The 16,829-nt window shown below is 45.0% G+C and overlaps 1 long non-coding RNA gene across 1 annotated transcript; it reads left to right on the plus strand.

The window, feature by feature from the left end:
- Window positions 1-916: 916 nt before the first annotated feature.
- Window positions 917-4,962, plus strand: LOC123330617. The gene is made up of 3 exons (XR_006546643.1): window positions 917-1,512; window positions 4,541-4,639; window positions 4,858-4,962. It is a non-coding gene; the product is annotated as an uncharacterized LOC123330617 (long non-coding RNA).
- The last annotated feature ends 11,867 nt before the right edge of the window (window positions 4,963-16,829 follow it).

The raw sequence follows: 16,829 nt of genomic DNA on the forward strand, positions 1-16,829 counted from the left end.
TCCTAGAGGGAAGATCTAAGGCCTCTCCTGGTTGTCTTGCTTTTGAAGTCAGTACTTTGTATCCAATGCTCTAGAGGAAGCCCTCCCCACTCACCACGTGGTTGATACTCTTTTCTTATTTAGATGAAAGTTCTTCTAAAACAATGGATAAGTTGTCTAGGGGTAAGGGAGGAATCTGGCAAGAGGGTACTGCCTACCAGCTCATTTTCATTGCATTTGCTTCTGAACAGGAAGGGACATTTATCATTATGCAATCATGATACACATAAGAAAACAGGTACTCAGGGTACACAGGTGCCTGCATCAGTATAAGCTCATGAGTTGTTCGTGCATAGCCCTTACTTATGAGTTGGGGGGAAATAATTAATCTGAGAGCACACTTCTGGTTTTTTCTCTTAATTCTGTCTCTATATTTTGAAGAAAATCTATTTCTTGTTTTGAAACACAAAACATTTTTACTTTTCACTCACAATCTCCACTCTGTATTCTTTTCCAAAATACCCTAATAGCTTCTAATGAGTTAAATTGTGGTTCAGCTGAAATCAACCCACAGGCTACATAAGACCACATTTCTCTTTGAGATAAACAAAAGGTGAGGGGAACTATAATTATATTTCCTTTTGGCTTCCTATCTCTTCCTTTATTCCTTTTTTTTTTTTTTTTTAAAGAGACAAACATCTTAATAGAAGTGCTTCTACTCTCATCTACCTGTTGGAAACTCTTTAAATTCCAAGAAATAACTTTTGAGGATTTTCAGGTCAGAGATAAGGGTCAGCCACGCTTGGTGACTGAGAGCAAAATAACTGGATGCCGCTGGGAATTAGTTGAGCCGTATCAGGGACCCACAGCGGCAGTGATGGGATCTAGTCCATTTGTATAGCCCCAACTTGACTTGCCCAAGGTGATACAGTCTGTCATCCTTAAGCTGCCTACAGCTCGAGGAGTCAGTTGAATCTCTGAAAACCCGCTGCTGCATTTGGACGTTGCAAACAGACAATCAGAGCATTCAGGCAGAGAACTCCGGCTTAAGCCTGCAAATTTGGATGGGGCACATGTATACCTACTTATCTGTGTGATCCTTCAGCAAGAAACCAGAAAGTCTCTAGTCTCTGCCAGTTCATCAGCAATATGAAGGGGCTGATAGAGATGATCTCTTGACCCCCAGTGAACGCTGACCACCCCATGGTTCTGCTCCATCCTCACCCTGTGAGGCTGTTGACAGCTCTTAGCAAGCTCGCCTTGTGCCCAGCTCTGCAGAATGGCCTGGAGTCTGCCATGTTAAGCTTGAAATGCCTAAAGCATCTGCTAGCCAAGTGCTGCTGGTCCAATTGCTGTGATTTTGCAAAGTCTGATCCAGAGTGCCTCACGACTGCGAGAAACCCTGGGCAAGAACTTCATCTTTAACAGCGCGCACTGCGCTTGGCAGGAGATGTTTGCCCTTGCTTCAGCTCCAGCAGCCTTTGCTCATGTGCACACAATCTCCAGGGACCTCTCTTTCAGACTTGATGGCTGGTAAGGATTTCTGACAGTTTTTCTTGCGAAGTTGCTGGAAAGGAGTAGCCCCGGGGTTGCTTAGCACACAGGAGATGTTCGGTTCTTAATTGTCTGGGAAGACAGTCAAGGAATAAATTACCTGGTTCTGATACTTCTGAAGTGTCACTGCCATTGGGCTACTTCGCTTGGGACAGATGATTGGCAGGTCAGCAAATGTTTGCAGCCGTGTTTCAGGGCATTGCAGTCTCCCCAAGGGAAGGCCTTTCATCTGCAGAACCACTTGTAGAAATTGAGTATCTTATATTTCCACCAGGCTGGAAAAAATATCCTGGCTACTAGGATGCTTTTATGTTTCTTGGCTTTTTAAAATTTCAGTTTTATTGATGTATAATTGACATATAAAATTGTATTTAAGTATTTAGCTTGTACATCATGATTTGATACATATATATATGTAGTGAAAAGATTCTGCCCTATAATATTACTTGGCTTTTTATAATAACAAAAAGAGGGAAATGAAGACTCATTTATAAACACCATATAAAATATAAATCACAACTAATTCTTCTATATTATCCTCCTTTTGCATAATGTTCTTTTTTAAGCTTTTGGGTGTGAACATCTACAAAGCAAATTTTCTCTTAAATGTGTATTACCTGTCAAGACTATACATTTCCCAGTATTATACTTGATAAGTACCAGATACATGCTTCCTAATGCCCTCCTATTTCCTGACTTCATCTCATAATCATTCCTTGTTGGGCCATTTACTGGCTTAGGTGATGGGAACCTAGGGGAGAATCTCTGCTTTTAGGATGTTCATGGGTGTCAAGGGCAGAACCTGCACGAAAACAAATCATTAAATGCAACACTGTGCGTTCACACCTTGGGGAACCATAGGGAAGTTACACTGATATAGACCAGGGGTTGAATTGCCAGCATTGATTTAAGGAAAGATTCCTGGAAGACTGTGAACACTTGTGAAGCACAGAGGAGAGAAATGATGTGGTTTATGTGGAGAAAGTTCGGCTGCAGCAAGAAAGTATAGGAAGTAATCTGTGAGGCTAAGGAGCAAAGTGTGGGTCAGATCATAGAAGGCTGCTTTGCCACGTGAAGGAGGTTATTTCTCATTCTTAGTGTTATCTTATTTCACAAACAGCCCTTCTAGTTTTTAGCAGTTTTAATCCTTTCCATTTCTTAAACTAAAGATTTAATCCCTTAATCTTCTAGGGAGGCAGGTGTCAACTTCTGCTGCACATTAGAGTCACTTGAAAAGCCTTTCTAGAAACTCAGTGCTTAGCTTCTTCCAATACCAATTAAGTGGGATGCGGGCATCGATACTTTTAAAGCCTTATAGGTGGTTACAGTATTCAGCCTGAGTTGAGAACCACATTACTATCATCTGTTCAAGGAAGGTCAGAAAGGCAAATTCTAAGCAACACTTACTCACCTTTGAAATTCACATCCCTTCCTAATAGCAATGGTATTTCATCATTTAGTGCTTCAAGGTTTACAGCATCTGTCAAAGTCACAGATAATCTTACAGGTAATTAAAGGAATGGAAATTTCAATAGCAGCTTCATCAAAAGCTCTCAAACATCTTCTTAGGAAATATACTCCCAGAAATGGCAGACATACACAGCAACTTTAGATCTGGTAAAGTTTCACAGGTCACCACTCTACTCCCTCAATTCAGTGCCTGAAATCCCAGGTTTCTGCCTCTTGTACCACTTTCTAATGACCTAATGGCCCATGGTGCATGAGCTAATGTTTCTGTTCTGCCTTTGAAACTAGACCCTTGAAGTGTAAACACATCTGGCTCCAAAGTCAAGTCACTGATTTTAAATAAGCAAAGGAGAAGTGGAACAGTTCTCTGCAGAGCAGCTGTGTCTCCGATTCCCCAAAATTTCAAAACTTTTTGGCCTGCTTTGTTTCTTTGTATACTTTCAACGGTCACAAAACTTTGGAGGGAGGGTTTGGGAACAACCAAATCTAGATTTTTCTGAGCAAATGAGATCTTCCTGACTCAGAGATCGAACCTGAGTATCCCGCATTGCAGGCAGATTATTTACCATCTGAGCTACCAGGGAAGCCTAAGAATCAGAGAAGGTACATCAAATTTTCTATTTTTTACATAAACAAGACCCTCTCCTGAAGATGCAAATTTACACCATGAGTACATGTCTTTAAAGGTATGAGCAGAAACCTAGGGGTAAATAGAGGCATATGGAAAGATCCAGGTGTCAACATAGCTCTCCTGGTAGGGGAGTGGGGTGATCAGGGGGAGCTGGGAGGAGAGGATGGCAGTGGTAAGATCTCATTCAGGTATTGGTATGTGAGCATGGCTTCAAAATGGGATGCATCCATTTTTGTTTTTGTTGAAAAAGATGTAGGTTCTTTAATTTTGGAGACTGTTATGGGCTGAACTGTGTCTCCCAGAAAAAAAAAAGATATGCATCAGATTATGACCTTATTTGGAAACAGGGTCATTGCAGATATAATCGATTAAATTGAGATGATGTCATCTGAAGTAGAGGGCCTCCCAGGTGGTGTTGGTGGTAAAAAACCCACTTGTCAATGCAGGAGATGTTAAGAGACATGGGCTTGATCCCTGGGTCGGGAGGATCTCCTGGTGGAGGGCATGGCAACTGACTCTAGTATTCTTGCCTGGAGAATCCCATGGATGGAGGAGCTTGGTGGACTATAGTCCATGGAGTCACAAAGAGTTGGACATGACTGAAGTGACTACGTATGCACACCCATGCATGAACGCATCTGGTGTAGAAAGTGAAAGTGTAGTCGCTCAGTCGTGTCCGACTCTTTGAGACCCCATGGACTGTATCCTACCAGGCTCCTCCGTCCATGGGATTTTCCAGGCAAGAGTACTGGAGTGGGTTGCCATTTCCTTCTCCAGGAGATCTTCCCAACCCAGGGATCAAACCTGGGTCTACCGCATTGTAGGCAGATGCTTTACCATCTGAGCCACCAGGGAAGTCTGGTGTAGAGTGGGTCCCTAATCCAGTGCGACCTTTGTCCTTATCTGAAGATGGCCATGTGAAGGCAGTCCCATGGGGGAGCACCACATGAATGATGCTGGCATGATAAAAGAACACTGAGGACCAGCAACCATCAGAAGCTGGAGGAGGTAAGGAAGGGATCCCCCCATCTTGTTAGAGACTTCGGAGGGTGAACAGCTCTGCCTACACCTTGATTTTGGACTTCTGCCCTCCAGAACTGTGAGAGAATAGATTTCTCTTGTTTATAGTCACAGAGTTCGTGGCACTTTGTTAGAGCAACCCTGGAAAATTCATAGAGACACCATTCTTGATTCTGTTTTATAACCTGACCTTTTTCATTTAACAGAATACGGTGAACATCTTTCCGTGTCATTAAAGTTTCTGCTACAATGTCCAAGATGAAATTTTATTTCTAGTCTGGAGGTATGGCCGAATTTTGTGTCCTATGAATTGACCTCATAAAGTGAACTGTGGGCCTTTCTACTCCAGTTGGACTCTCAAGGGCAGGTTGGGGTTTGGGGAGGGGGCCTTTTCACCGATGCTTACATAGCAGCCGGGCACTCTGCCCTATTCCAACTGCCTGACTGTTGTCATTTCTTCTTTGCCTGTGCTGTGTGCAGGGCACACTCTAGGCCTTGTACCAGGTGCTGGGAATACCTGCACATGAGGTGTGTCCTGACTTGTGGACTCTTGGGAGACCTGCGCAGAGTGCCAAGGTCCAGGCCTGGCTCAGGAATGCCAGACCTGCTGGAGATCTCAGGGCCTGGCAGGGGTCTGTGTGGACAGACCTGGGGTTACTCATATCCCCCAGCTCGGGATCTCTCCCTTTCTCAGAGGAACCCCTGAACATCAGAAGTAAGTTTCCTGCTGGTCTGGTTAGATAGATGTTCAGAGTCAAAATTATATTTATTTATAGAAAATTAGGGCTTCCCAGGTGGCTTGGTGGTAAAGAATCTGCCTTGCCAATACAGGAGATGCAGGAGATGAAGGTTCGATCCCTGGGCCGGGAAGACCCCCCGGAGGAGGAAATGACAATGCACTGTTGTATTCTTGCCTGAGAATCCCATGGATAGAGGAGCCTGGGAGGCTACAGTCCATGGGGTTGCAAAGAGTTGGGCATGACTAAGCACACATGCATACATAGAGAATTAAGAGTGAATGATTACAGTAGGCTTTTCTATGGTACAAAATGTTGAGTGTTATTGTTCAGTTGCTCAGTTGTGTCCTATTCTTTGTGACCCCATGGACTGCAGCACTGCAGGACTGCAGCCAGGCTTCCCTGTCCTTCACTATCTCCCGGAATTTGCTCAAACTCATGTCCATTGAGTTGGTAATGCCATTTCACCATCTCATCTTCAGTTGCCCTTTTCTCCTTTTGTCCTCAATCTTTCCCAGCATCAAGGTCTTTTCCAGTGAGTTGGCTCTTTGCACCAGGTGGCCAAAGGACTGGAGCTTCAGCTTCAGCATCAGTCCTTCCAATGAATATTCAGGGTTGATTTCCTTTAGGATCAACTAGTTTGGTCTCCTTGCTGCCTGAGGGACTCTCAAGTGTCTTCTCCAGCACCACAGTTTGAAAGCATCAGTTCTTGGGCACTCAGCCTTTGTTATGGTTCAACTCTCACATCTGTACATGACTACTAGAAAAACCATAGCTTTGACTACAAAGCTTCCCTGGTGGCTCAAACAGTAAAGAGTCTGCCTGCAGTGCAGGAGATCTGGGTCTGATCCCTGAGTTGGGAAGATCCCCTGGAGGAGGAAATGGCAACCCACTCCAGTATCCTTGCCTGGAGAATTCCATGGACAGAGGAGCCCGGTAGGCTCCAGTCCATGGGATTGCAAAGAGTTGGACATAACTGAGCAACTACCACTTCCCTTCACTTTGACTGAAGAATGTTCAGTATCATCGTTTATGCTTATTAACTTATTTAAACCTCACCACCTCCTAATGCCCTTGATACTGTTGTCATTCTCATTTTACTGATGTGAAACAGAAGCACAGACAGGTAAGGCCACCAGCCTGAGGTCACAGAGCTAACAAGAGGAGAAGCTGGGATTTGAAGGCAGACGGCTCGGCTCCCAGAGACTGGACTGTGACCACTAGATGATACACCCAGAGACCCCCGGAACCTCCGGTGCTCAGCAGGGGCCCTTTCTAAACGTGTCATGTTCATCAACTCCTTAACTGCGCACGGTTGCTTCTGACATACGAGCTTGCGAACTGAGATGCATCTTGGCTACTGTATATTTCAAAACATTCTGGCCTTTCTCAGAAGATAATATATCGTTTTGGTGTCCATATTTTAAAGCTCTACAAATAGCCAAGAGGGGGAGGAAAAAAAAACCAAAATAGAACAGTCTTATTTCTTTAAAAATGTATAAAAAACTTTTATTCTGGAGGGAATCAGACCCAGAAAATTATTCAGGAGTTTGAAGTGTGGTCACTCAAATAGGAGGATTGAGAGGTTCAGGTCAGACACGAGGAAAGATTTCCCATGTGGCAGGCAAGCCCAAAGGTGATTATGAAGCACCTGACCCCCAGCCCCAGTGGAGTTCAGGTGGACACAGTTTCAGGCTCTGGCTGGGGCATTCCCCAGGACAGGCAGGCCTTGGCATCAGCTAAGCTGACCAAATGCTCTAGGAGTAGCTTCTGTTTCCAGGGTCAGTTGAGCCTGCTGATGTTATTTCCTTTCTTAACAGCTAAGGAGTTACAGGCTTTCCTGGTGTCTTAGTGGTAAAGAATCTGCCTGCAGTGCAGGAGACTCAGGTTCCATCCCTGGGTTGGAAAGATCCCCTGGAGAAGGGAATGGCAACCCATTCCAGTATTCTTGCCTGGAGAGTTCCTTGGACAGAGGAGCCTGGTGGGCTACAGCCTGGCACGGGGTCGCGAAGAGTTAAACACGACTGAGGGACTAACACACACAAGGAGCTAAAGCAGAATCATTGAGATGATCTTTCCAGATGCCTGGATGAGACGATTCAAGTGTGAGAGGAGAGACACAGGTCGTAATCATTAGATTCTTTTAGGTGAAGGGGAGCCAGTCTAGGCAGGCCTTTACAGGCCAGATTTGAAAGTTAATGGAGTTCTCAGAAGCCAGTTGAGGGAAGAGAGGGGAAGGCAGTGGGGCTGCAGCAATCTGATGGAGGCGGGAGGCAAGCCCCTTGCACAGTCATCAGGAGCTGAAGGCAAACCATGCAAGCACCGGCTGTTTGTCAGCTCCAGCCACACCCACCCAAGAGCCACAATTCTCTCCTCTTGTTCAGAAGTGTCTCTCCTTTCCCAGGTGTCCTCACTCAGAGGAGTTTTCTTGGTTCTGATCGCAGTCTGTCAAATGTTACTGAGGTGGCACTAGTGGTAAAGAACCTGCCTGCCAATTCAGGAGACAGAAGAGACACGGATTCCATCCCTGGGTTGGGAAAATCCCCTGGAGAAGAAAATGGCAAGCCACTCCAATATTCTTGCCTAGAGAATCCCATGGACAGAGAAGCGTGGTGGGCTACAGTCTGTGGGGTCTCAAAGAGCCGGACGTGACTGAAGCGGCATAACACACTGTCAGATGTTTGCCCTTTTGCCCCATCTGTTTCCAGAGAACCACCACCCTCCTTCCCCCAAAAGATGTTTTTTTTCAAGTAGGAATCCTTTTCCTTGACAATGCAACATTTAGTGCCAGCATTAGAAAGCAAAGGAAATGCTATTGCCTTTAAAAGTGTTTTGAAGTCACTGGTGAGACAGATGCAAATTCTAACACACACACCTTTTAGTCTCTGGTTAACATGCTCATGAGTGATGGAAGATAGGTCCCCGATGGCTGGAGGGGGAGCAGCTGGTAGACTTGGGACTCTAAAGGGATGCCTGGCTGGGTTTGGGAAGCCTCTGTTTGACTTACTCTGAGTCTCAAATTTTCAGATCAGTTTCAGCAAGATCAGGACTTACTGTGTGGGTGAGACCTCCCCCTCAAGATGTCAACCTGGGAGAAATCAGCTTAATATGAACATCTGTTCATTTTTTTTTCTTAATTGAAGTATAGTTGCTTTACAATGTTGTATTAGTTTCTGCTGTACAATGGACTGAATCAGTTGTACATGTACATTTATCCCCTCTGTTTTGGATTTCCTTCCCATTTAGGTTACCACAGAGCACTGAGCAGACTTCCCTGGGCTGCGCAGTAGGTTCTCATCAGTAATCTATTTTATACATCTATTTTATACATAGTAGTGTATACATGTCAACCCCAATCTTCCAATTCATCCCACCCTCCTTCCTCCCTTGGTAACCGTAAAGTCTGCTCTTTCACATCTGTGCTTCTATTTCTACTTTGCAAATAAGTTCCTCTGTACAGATGGGTCAGTAGGTAAAGAATCCACCTGCCAATGCAGGAGCCACAGGACACGCAGGTTTGATCCCTGGGTTGGGAAGATCCCCTGGAGGAGGGCATAGAAACCCACTCCAGTATTCTTGCCATGGACAGAGGAGCCTGGTGGGCCACAGTCCATGGAGTTGCAAAGAGCTGGACCTGACTAAGCATGCTGCAGTGTGCAATATACGATGTTGAACATCTGGTTCTGAAGGGGAGAGAGCAGAGTGGGGGCACCTGGAAATGGTACTGTGTTGTAAAAGCAGTGCTCATTTCCAGATATTCCAGAAACAAGCAAAGTCAGGCCCGCTGCATCTGGGCAAGAAGATAATGAGTTCATGCCCCTCACAGGAACTAGCCTCCCTTTCATCTCTGAAGACCCTCATTAGACGGAGGAGCTCTGCTGTGGTCTGATTGTCTCCCCCTCAAATTCATACATTGAAATCCTACCCCCCAAGTGGTGCTATTAGGAGATGGGCACTTTGGGAGGTGCTCATGTCATGAGACTGGAGCCTACAGGAATGGAATTAATGCCGCCTAAAAGTGGGACACCCTTTCTGCCACATGAAGACACAAGAAGTCTTCAGCCCGAAAGAGGACCACCTCCCCCCCCCCCCCCACCCAACCACACTGGTGCCCTCATCTCAGACATCCAACCTCCAGAACTGTGAGAAGTATATTTTGTGACTTATAGTTTTTGTTGTTTGTTGTTCAGTCTCTTAATCGTCTACAACTCTTTGCGACCCTATGGACTGCAGAGCATCAGTCTTCCCTATCCTTCACTATCTTCTGGAGTTTTCTCAAATTCATGTCCATTGAGTCAGTGATGCTATCCAACCATCTCATCCTCTGTCGTCCCCTTCTCCTCCTGTTTATAGTATGTTTGGTAGTGTATTTTGCTTTACCATCCTCAAGGACTAAGACAAGCTCCCAGCGTCCTCCTAAAAACCCATGTCTACCCTGTCCTGGGGACTGTTCAAGGTGCTTGAATGAGAGATAAGTCCTGGTCCTCACAGAGCTTTTACTCTAATGCAGGAGAGAGATGAGGCCTGATCACACTAAGATATGTTCACAAAATGGCTCATTCCTTCTGCACATGCCGGGCTTCCTGTGTGCATGAGGGAGGCTTTGTGCAAGGAATAGAAAGGCTACATTCTAGGGGAAAAGCTAGACCATACAGATGAAGCGTAAGCCAGACATAGTGAGGAGGCTGTGAACCCAAGGTAGCGTCAGAGCAGGATGAGGACAGTCGGAGTCCTGGGGTAGACAGGTGTGCAGATGGGAACAATGGGCTCAGGAGGCCATGATGAAAATTGAGATGCAAGTAAAGACTTGAAGGAGGTGGGACTGAGCATGTGGGTATCTAAGGAAGAGAATCCCAAGCAGAGAGAGTGTTCTGGAGTCCAGGTCCTGGTATACGCCTGCTATATTTAAGGGCTTTCCTAATAGCTCTTTCCTAATAGCTTTTCCATGGGCTTTACAGTCCATGGGGTCACAAAGAGACAGACACAACTGAACGACTTTCACTTTCAGGGGCTGTGTGGTCAGAATGGCCCACACCAAGGGCAGAGCAAAGGGTCTGGTCAGTGAGTGAAAGGGGCAGATCCTGTAGGGCTGGTGGACCATGGTGAGAACTTGGCTTTTGTTCTGAGAGCAAGGTGGAGGTGCAGCTTGGTCCAGAGCAAAGAAATGCAGTGTTCCAGGTTACACGGGAAGAGGCTCACTCGGGTTGCTGCTGAGATTAGGGAACAAGGGCAGAAGCATTTCAGAGGTGATAACAGCATCCAGATCAAAGGTAACAGTGCCGGGGGCCACGGTGGTCACCGAGGAGGCTGTAAGAAAGGGAGAGCCAACAAGAGTTGTTTGGCTTGAGGCGTGTGAATGGGAGGATGACTCAGCGGTTTAAGAATGGTGGGCTGGTAAGATGAAGTTACCACCAACTGAGATGGAGAATTTGGCATTAATGCTCGACTTTGAAGACTGTGTTGGGTCTCCAAGTGGAGATATTGAGCCAGCAAACAGATACACAAGTCTGGGGTTCAGAAAATGACCTGGTCTAAAAATATGGATTTGGGGTATTATGGCACATGGATGGTTAGTTTTATGTATTCACGTGGTTAAGCTATAGTACCCTGTTTTTTAATCAAACACTAATGTAGGTATAACTATGGAGGTATAGACAAGGTTAGATGTAGATTTGGTCAAATCTATTAACTTTATGGAGATTATGCTCAATAGTGCTAAAGGACTTAAGAGCAAAAACTGAAGTTTGCTACAGCAAAAGATATTCTGCCTCAAAACTGCAGCATCAGCTTCTGTACGAGGGTCAAGTAATTTATTTATTTAGTTTTTTGGTAAGATGAGATGATTGATAGCAGGTTTCTATGGTGATGGGGATGACCTCATAGAAAGAAGGGGAGATTGATAATACAGGAGAGCAGGGGGCCTTGCTAGAGCAATGCCTTTATGTAGGACAGAGGGAATGGGATACACAAGGGGTTGAGCCTGGTTGGAATCATGGGTTTCTCTTGAGCAGTGTTTGTCAAACTTGCACCCGCAGTGGAATTCCTCAAGGGCTGGTTCAAACGCAGAGTTCTGTGATGCAGCTTGTGAATCTGCATTTCTCACAAGTTCCCAGAGCCCCCGATGCTGCTGGTCCGGGACAATGCTCTGAGAATCACGGACTTCGGTGAACAGATGCAGGCAGAATATGTGAACACAGATGCTTAGAAGAAGAGAGACTGGTGGAGAGGATCTGAACATCCTCCTAGGATTTCTTTCAATTTCCTAGTGAAGTAGAAGGCCAAGATACTAGCTGAAAGTGAGGGGTGGAGAGAAGGTTTGCAGAAAAACTGGTGAAACGGTTATTCAGGAGAAAAGGGAAAGTGAGTAAAGCAGGGTTGATAGATCATATGCTTGACATCACTAAGGGTCCACCTTAGTTACTTCATCATGAATTTCAAGTGAGATCAGTCAGCATGTGCTTTTTTCCAGCTACATCCAATTAATAGAAATGGATTTCAGGGTAGTGGTTTTGCCAAGCAATAATGAAAATGCATGAGAGCGAGACAGTTGAAGATGTTGGCAAAGAAAAACTGCAATGATCCAAGGAATGGGAGCGGAGACAGGAGGCGAGGGAAGGAGGAAAAGTGGAGGGGCTGAGGCCACATGGAGAAGAAGAATTCAAGGAACTAAACAAGAGTCCAAAGGCTGGAAGTGTTATCTATGTTGTTCAGTTGCTCAGTTGTGTCCGACTCTTTGTGACCCCATGGACTGGAGCATGCCAGGCTTCCCTGTCCTTCACCATCTCCCAGAGCTTGCTCAAACTCATGTCTATTGAGCCAGTGATGTCATCCAACTATCTCATCCTATATTGAAATTTCCAAGAATAAAATAGAAGTGATGTTGGGAGAGTGACATTGACTTAGGAAATCATATCTGCTAGAAATGAGAGGCCGAGTTCGTAGCCTCATCAGGAGGTCATATAATCTGGGGACATGAGATTCAAAGCTGGGAGCTTTCGTGAAGAGAGAGAAGGATGGTGAGTGCCATGAATACAACACAGCATAGCAATGGCATGGTGGGGAGTGTCCAGGACTAAAGCAGAATAGGACGTCAAGGCAGGTCCCTCTGAGCAGGGGACATCTGGGCTGGGTCTTGTAGAAGCCAGCCCTGTGGGCTGCAGGTAGACCATTCCAGACAGAGAGAGAGCACAGGCTCCTAGGAAGAATGTAATCAGAGTGTGCAGGAAACACAAGTATGAATAGATGGCATGTTAGATGGGACTGAGCCAGGAGCGTTCTGTTCTGGCCGCAGATGCAGTCAGAGATGGTGCAGGAGAGAGACCATGCTTGTGGGCCCCGGGAAAGAATGTGGACTTGACTCTAATAAAATGTGGAAACCAGTGCAGGGTGATGTGGGAGCAGGGGAGGGATGCAATCTGTTTATCTCCTGGCTGCTGCCAAGGAGATGGATTGTGAGAGGATGAGAATGGAAGGAGAGAGACCAGTCAGGAGGCCTGGTGAAGACCAGGACTCTGGACAATGGTGCTTCTATGTGCCCCTCAATAATCCCCGGAGGTGGGAAATATTACTTCTCCCATTTTACAACTGTGGAATTGGAGGCACAGACTTAACCCAGCTAATGAGGGGCAGAGGAAGGATTCCAACCCTGGTAGTCTGGGTCCCCTGAGATTCAGAGGCAGGTGCAATGCTACGTCTCTGGAGCAAGAGATTTATGGCTCAGACGTAAGATGAAGTAGGAGAGTTGGTGAGAATAGGCAAGGTCAGGATATATTTTTGAGATGGAACAGGCAGGTATGGATTATACTTGAACTTCAAGGTAAAGAGAGACATGCAGAATGGCTCTGGATTTGAAGTCCAGGCGACTGTGTAGGTAAGTGCTTCCACTGGCCGAGATGGGAAGACATATGAATGGAGCAAGTTTGGATCAAATAGCAAGTTTTGAATATGATAAGGGATAGGTGCCTTATAGAAATTTTTATGGATCTATGGAGTAGCGAGGTGGATACACTCACAGAAGCTGTGGAGAGGTTGGGGCCAGAGAGATGGGTTTGGGTGCCACCCATGTGTGGGTGGTGTTGAGATCCACGGAAAGGAAGAGACTGCAGGTAGAAGAGAAGGAAGCTGAGGATTGAGTTTGAGGCTTACCAACCTTAGTGTCAATGGAGGATCACAACAAACTGTATGTGTGGATCACCACAAACTGTAGAAAATTCTTCAAGAGATGGGAATACCAGACCACCTTAACTGACTCCTGAGAAATCTGTACACAGGTCAAGAAGCACCAATTTGAACAGGATGTGGAACAACAGACTGGTTCCAAATTGGTAAAAGAGTACATCAAGATTGTATATTGTCACCCTGCCTATTTAATTCCTATGCAGAGAACATCATGCGAAATGCCAGGCTGGATGAAGCACAAGCTGGAATCAAGATTGCAGGAGAAATGTCAATAAACTCAGATATGCAGATGACACCACCCTTATGGCAGAAAGCAAAGAACTAAAGGGCCTCCTAATGAAAGTGAAAGAGGAGAGTGAAAAAGTTGGCTTAAAACATTCAGAAAACTAAGATCAAGGCATCTGGTCCCATCACTTCATAGCAAATATATGGGGAAATAATGAAAACAGTGAGACTTTATTTTTTTGAGCTCCAAAATCACTACAAATGGTGACTGCAGTCATGAAATTAAAAGAAGCTTGCTGTCTGGAAGAAAAGCTATGACCAGCCTAGACAGCATATTAAAAAGCAGAGACGTTACTTTGCCAACAAAGGTCCATCTAGTCAAAGCTATGGTTTTTCTAGTAGTCATGTATGAATGTGATAGTTGGACTGTAAAGAAAGCTGAGTGCTGAGGACTTGATGCTTTTGAAATCTGGTGTTGGAGAAGACTCTTGAAAGTCCCTTGGACAGCAAGGAGATCCAACCAGTCCATCCTAAAGGAAATCAGTCCTGAATATTCAATGGAAGGACTGATGCTGAAGCTGAAACTCCAATACTTTGGCCACCTGATTCAAAGAACTGACTCATTGGAAAAGACCCTGATGCTGGGAGGGATTGGGGGCAGGAGGAGAAGGGGATGACAGAGGATGAGATGGTTGGATGGCATCACTGACTCAATGGACATGAGTTTGAGTAAACTCCGGGAGTTGGTGATGGACAGGGAAGCCTGCAATCCATGGGGTTGAAAAGAGTCAGACACGACTGAGCGGCTGAACTGAACTGAACCTTAGTATCAATGGAGGAGATTTTAGTAAGAGACTAGGGACCAGCAGCCAGGGAAGTGGGAGGAAACCAAGTGAAGATTCTATGAGCTCCTGGCTCTGACCACATGGTAAGTAATCACCCCACCCCAGGGACTTGCTAACCTTCCTCCCCACCTCCACCCCTCCCCGTGCACTTTACCCTCTTCTGGTATTGCATGCTTGTTCAGCTCAGCTCAACTGGTTCTCCGGCTATTGCCTGAATTTGGGAACAGACAAGGAGAGACCCTTGATCTGAATCAACCCTCCAGGATAGGATTTTCTGGGACAGAAGAGAAACCCAGGTTTGCCCTACCTTGGGAACACCAGTCTGATTTTGTGTTGGGTTGGTGGTCGTGTATGGGGACATGACAGGCTGAAGGATGGATTTGCATCTGTGATCACAGTCTTATCAGGGGTTATGAGACCCATCCAACCAAGGTGGTTCCCAGGATCCTTTAGGGGATTCAGAACCAGCCCGGGTAGGTGTGCAATGTGGGAAATCCTATATTATGGACTGTTTCCTGTTAATTGTTTCACCCCCTGGTGGAAGTTGCTCAGTTGTGTCCGACTCTTTGAGACCCCATGGATTGTAGCCCACTTGGGTCCTCTGTCCATGGGATTTTCCAGGCAAGAATACTGGAGTGGGTTGTCATTCCCTTCTCCAGGGAATCTTCCCAACCTAGGGATCAAATCCATGTCTCCTGCATTGCAGGCAGATTCTTTACCATCTGAGCCACCAGGGAAGCCCAATGATCAATAGATGGAGAAAAATGTTGACAAAATTCAGTACCCACTTATGATTAAAAAAAAAAAAAAAAACTCTCCAGAAAGTGGATATAGAAGGAACCTACCTCAACGTAATAATGGCCATATTCGACAAACCTTCAGCTAACGTTATACTCGGTGAAACGCTGAAAGCATGTTCTCTAAGGCCAGAATGAGACAAGGGTGTCCACTCTCGCCACTTTTATTCAACATAGTTTTGAAAGTCCTAGCTACAGAAATCAGAGAAGAAAAAGAAATAAAAGGAATCCAAATTGGAAAAGAAGTTAAACTGTCACTGCTTGCAGATGACATGATCCCATACATAGAAAATCCTAAAGACGCTAGCAGAAAATTACTAGAGCTCATCAATGAATCTGGTAAAGTTGCAGGTTTCAAAATTAATACACAGAAATCTTTTGCATTTCTATACATTAACACCATAATATTAGTAAGAGATTCAAGAAACAATTCCATTTACCACTGCATCAAAAAGAATAAAATATCTTAGGAATAAACCTACCTAAGGAAACAAAAGACCTGTACTTTGAAAACTTTAAGATGCTGATGAAAGAAGTCACAGATGTTCCTCCAGCATCTCTGCTTTGTTTCCTAAGGGAATCCTTAAGAAGGAGGCCTGAAGTCTGTCTTAGTCTTGATCATCAGCCAGCTTCAAATGTAAAATAAAAATGGTAAAATTAAAGAGTAGAACATTTTTGATGACTCTTCTACAGTTTACACAGAAACTGATTTTAAATCTAAAGTAAGCATGCATAAACATTTATTTAACATTGCCTGGTAGATCAAATGGTAAAGAATCTGCCTGCAATGCAGGAAACCCCAGTTCAGTCCCTGGGTTGGGAGGATCCCCTGGAGAAGGGAATAGCAATTCACTTCAATATTCTTGTCTGAAGAATTCCATGGACAGAGGAGCCTGGTGAGATACAGTCCATGGGGTCACAAAGAGTCAGACACAGCTGAGCAACTAACACTTATATTAAAAATATCAAACGCCTACATAGTCAGGATTATGTACGTTTGTTGAAGGTTTTCCACCAGCAAAATAGAAATATTCCATTAGGTTGCTTTTCTAGATGGATGATAAGGATTTGCTCTAAGAAATGCATTACAAGGTCTGTGGCTGTTGCTCTATTCCTTTATAAAGCTTGACTACATTATTTGGAGATGATGAAGAATAAATCTGAAAGGCCAAGTAGCACTCTGGCTATGAATAACTCAGCCATGTGTGATCACAGAGCACCAGACAACAAGAAATGCAGCTCAGATAAAATATTTATAGAATGAAATGGAAAGGTGTTTCTCATTGTCTTAGGCCACCTTTCTGGTGCATGTGACACATTGATGCTTTTGTCTTAGGGTAATCTAGTCTCTGTCCTTCTGGGACATGAAAATACAGTTTTAATGATGTGCTCTCAA

The sequence above is a fragment of the Bubalus bubalis genome, chromosome 19 (genome assembly GCF_019923935.1).
Source record: "Bubalus bubalis isolate 160015118507 breed Murrah chromosome 19, NDDB_SH_1, whole genome shotgun sequence".
In the NCBI taxonomy this organism is placed as follows: domain Eukaryota; kingdom Metazoa; phylum Chordata; class Mammalia; order Artiodactyla; family Bovidae; genus Bubalus; species Bubalus bubalis.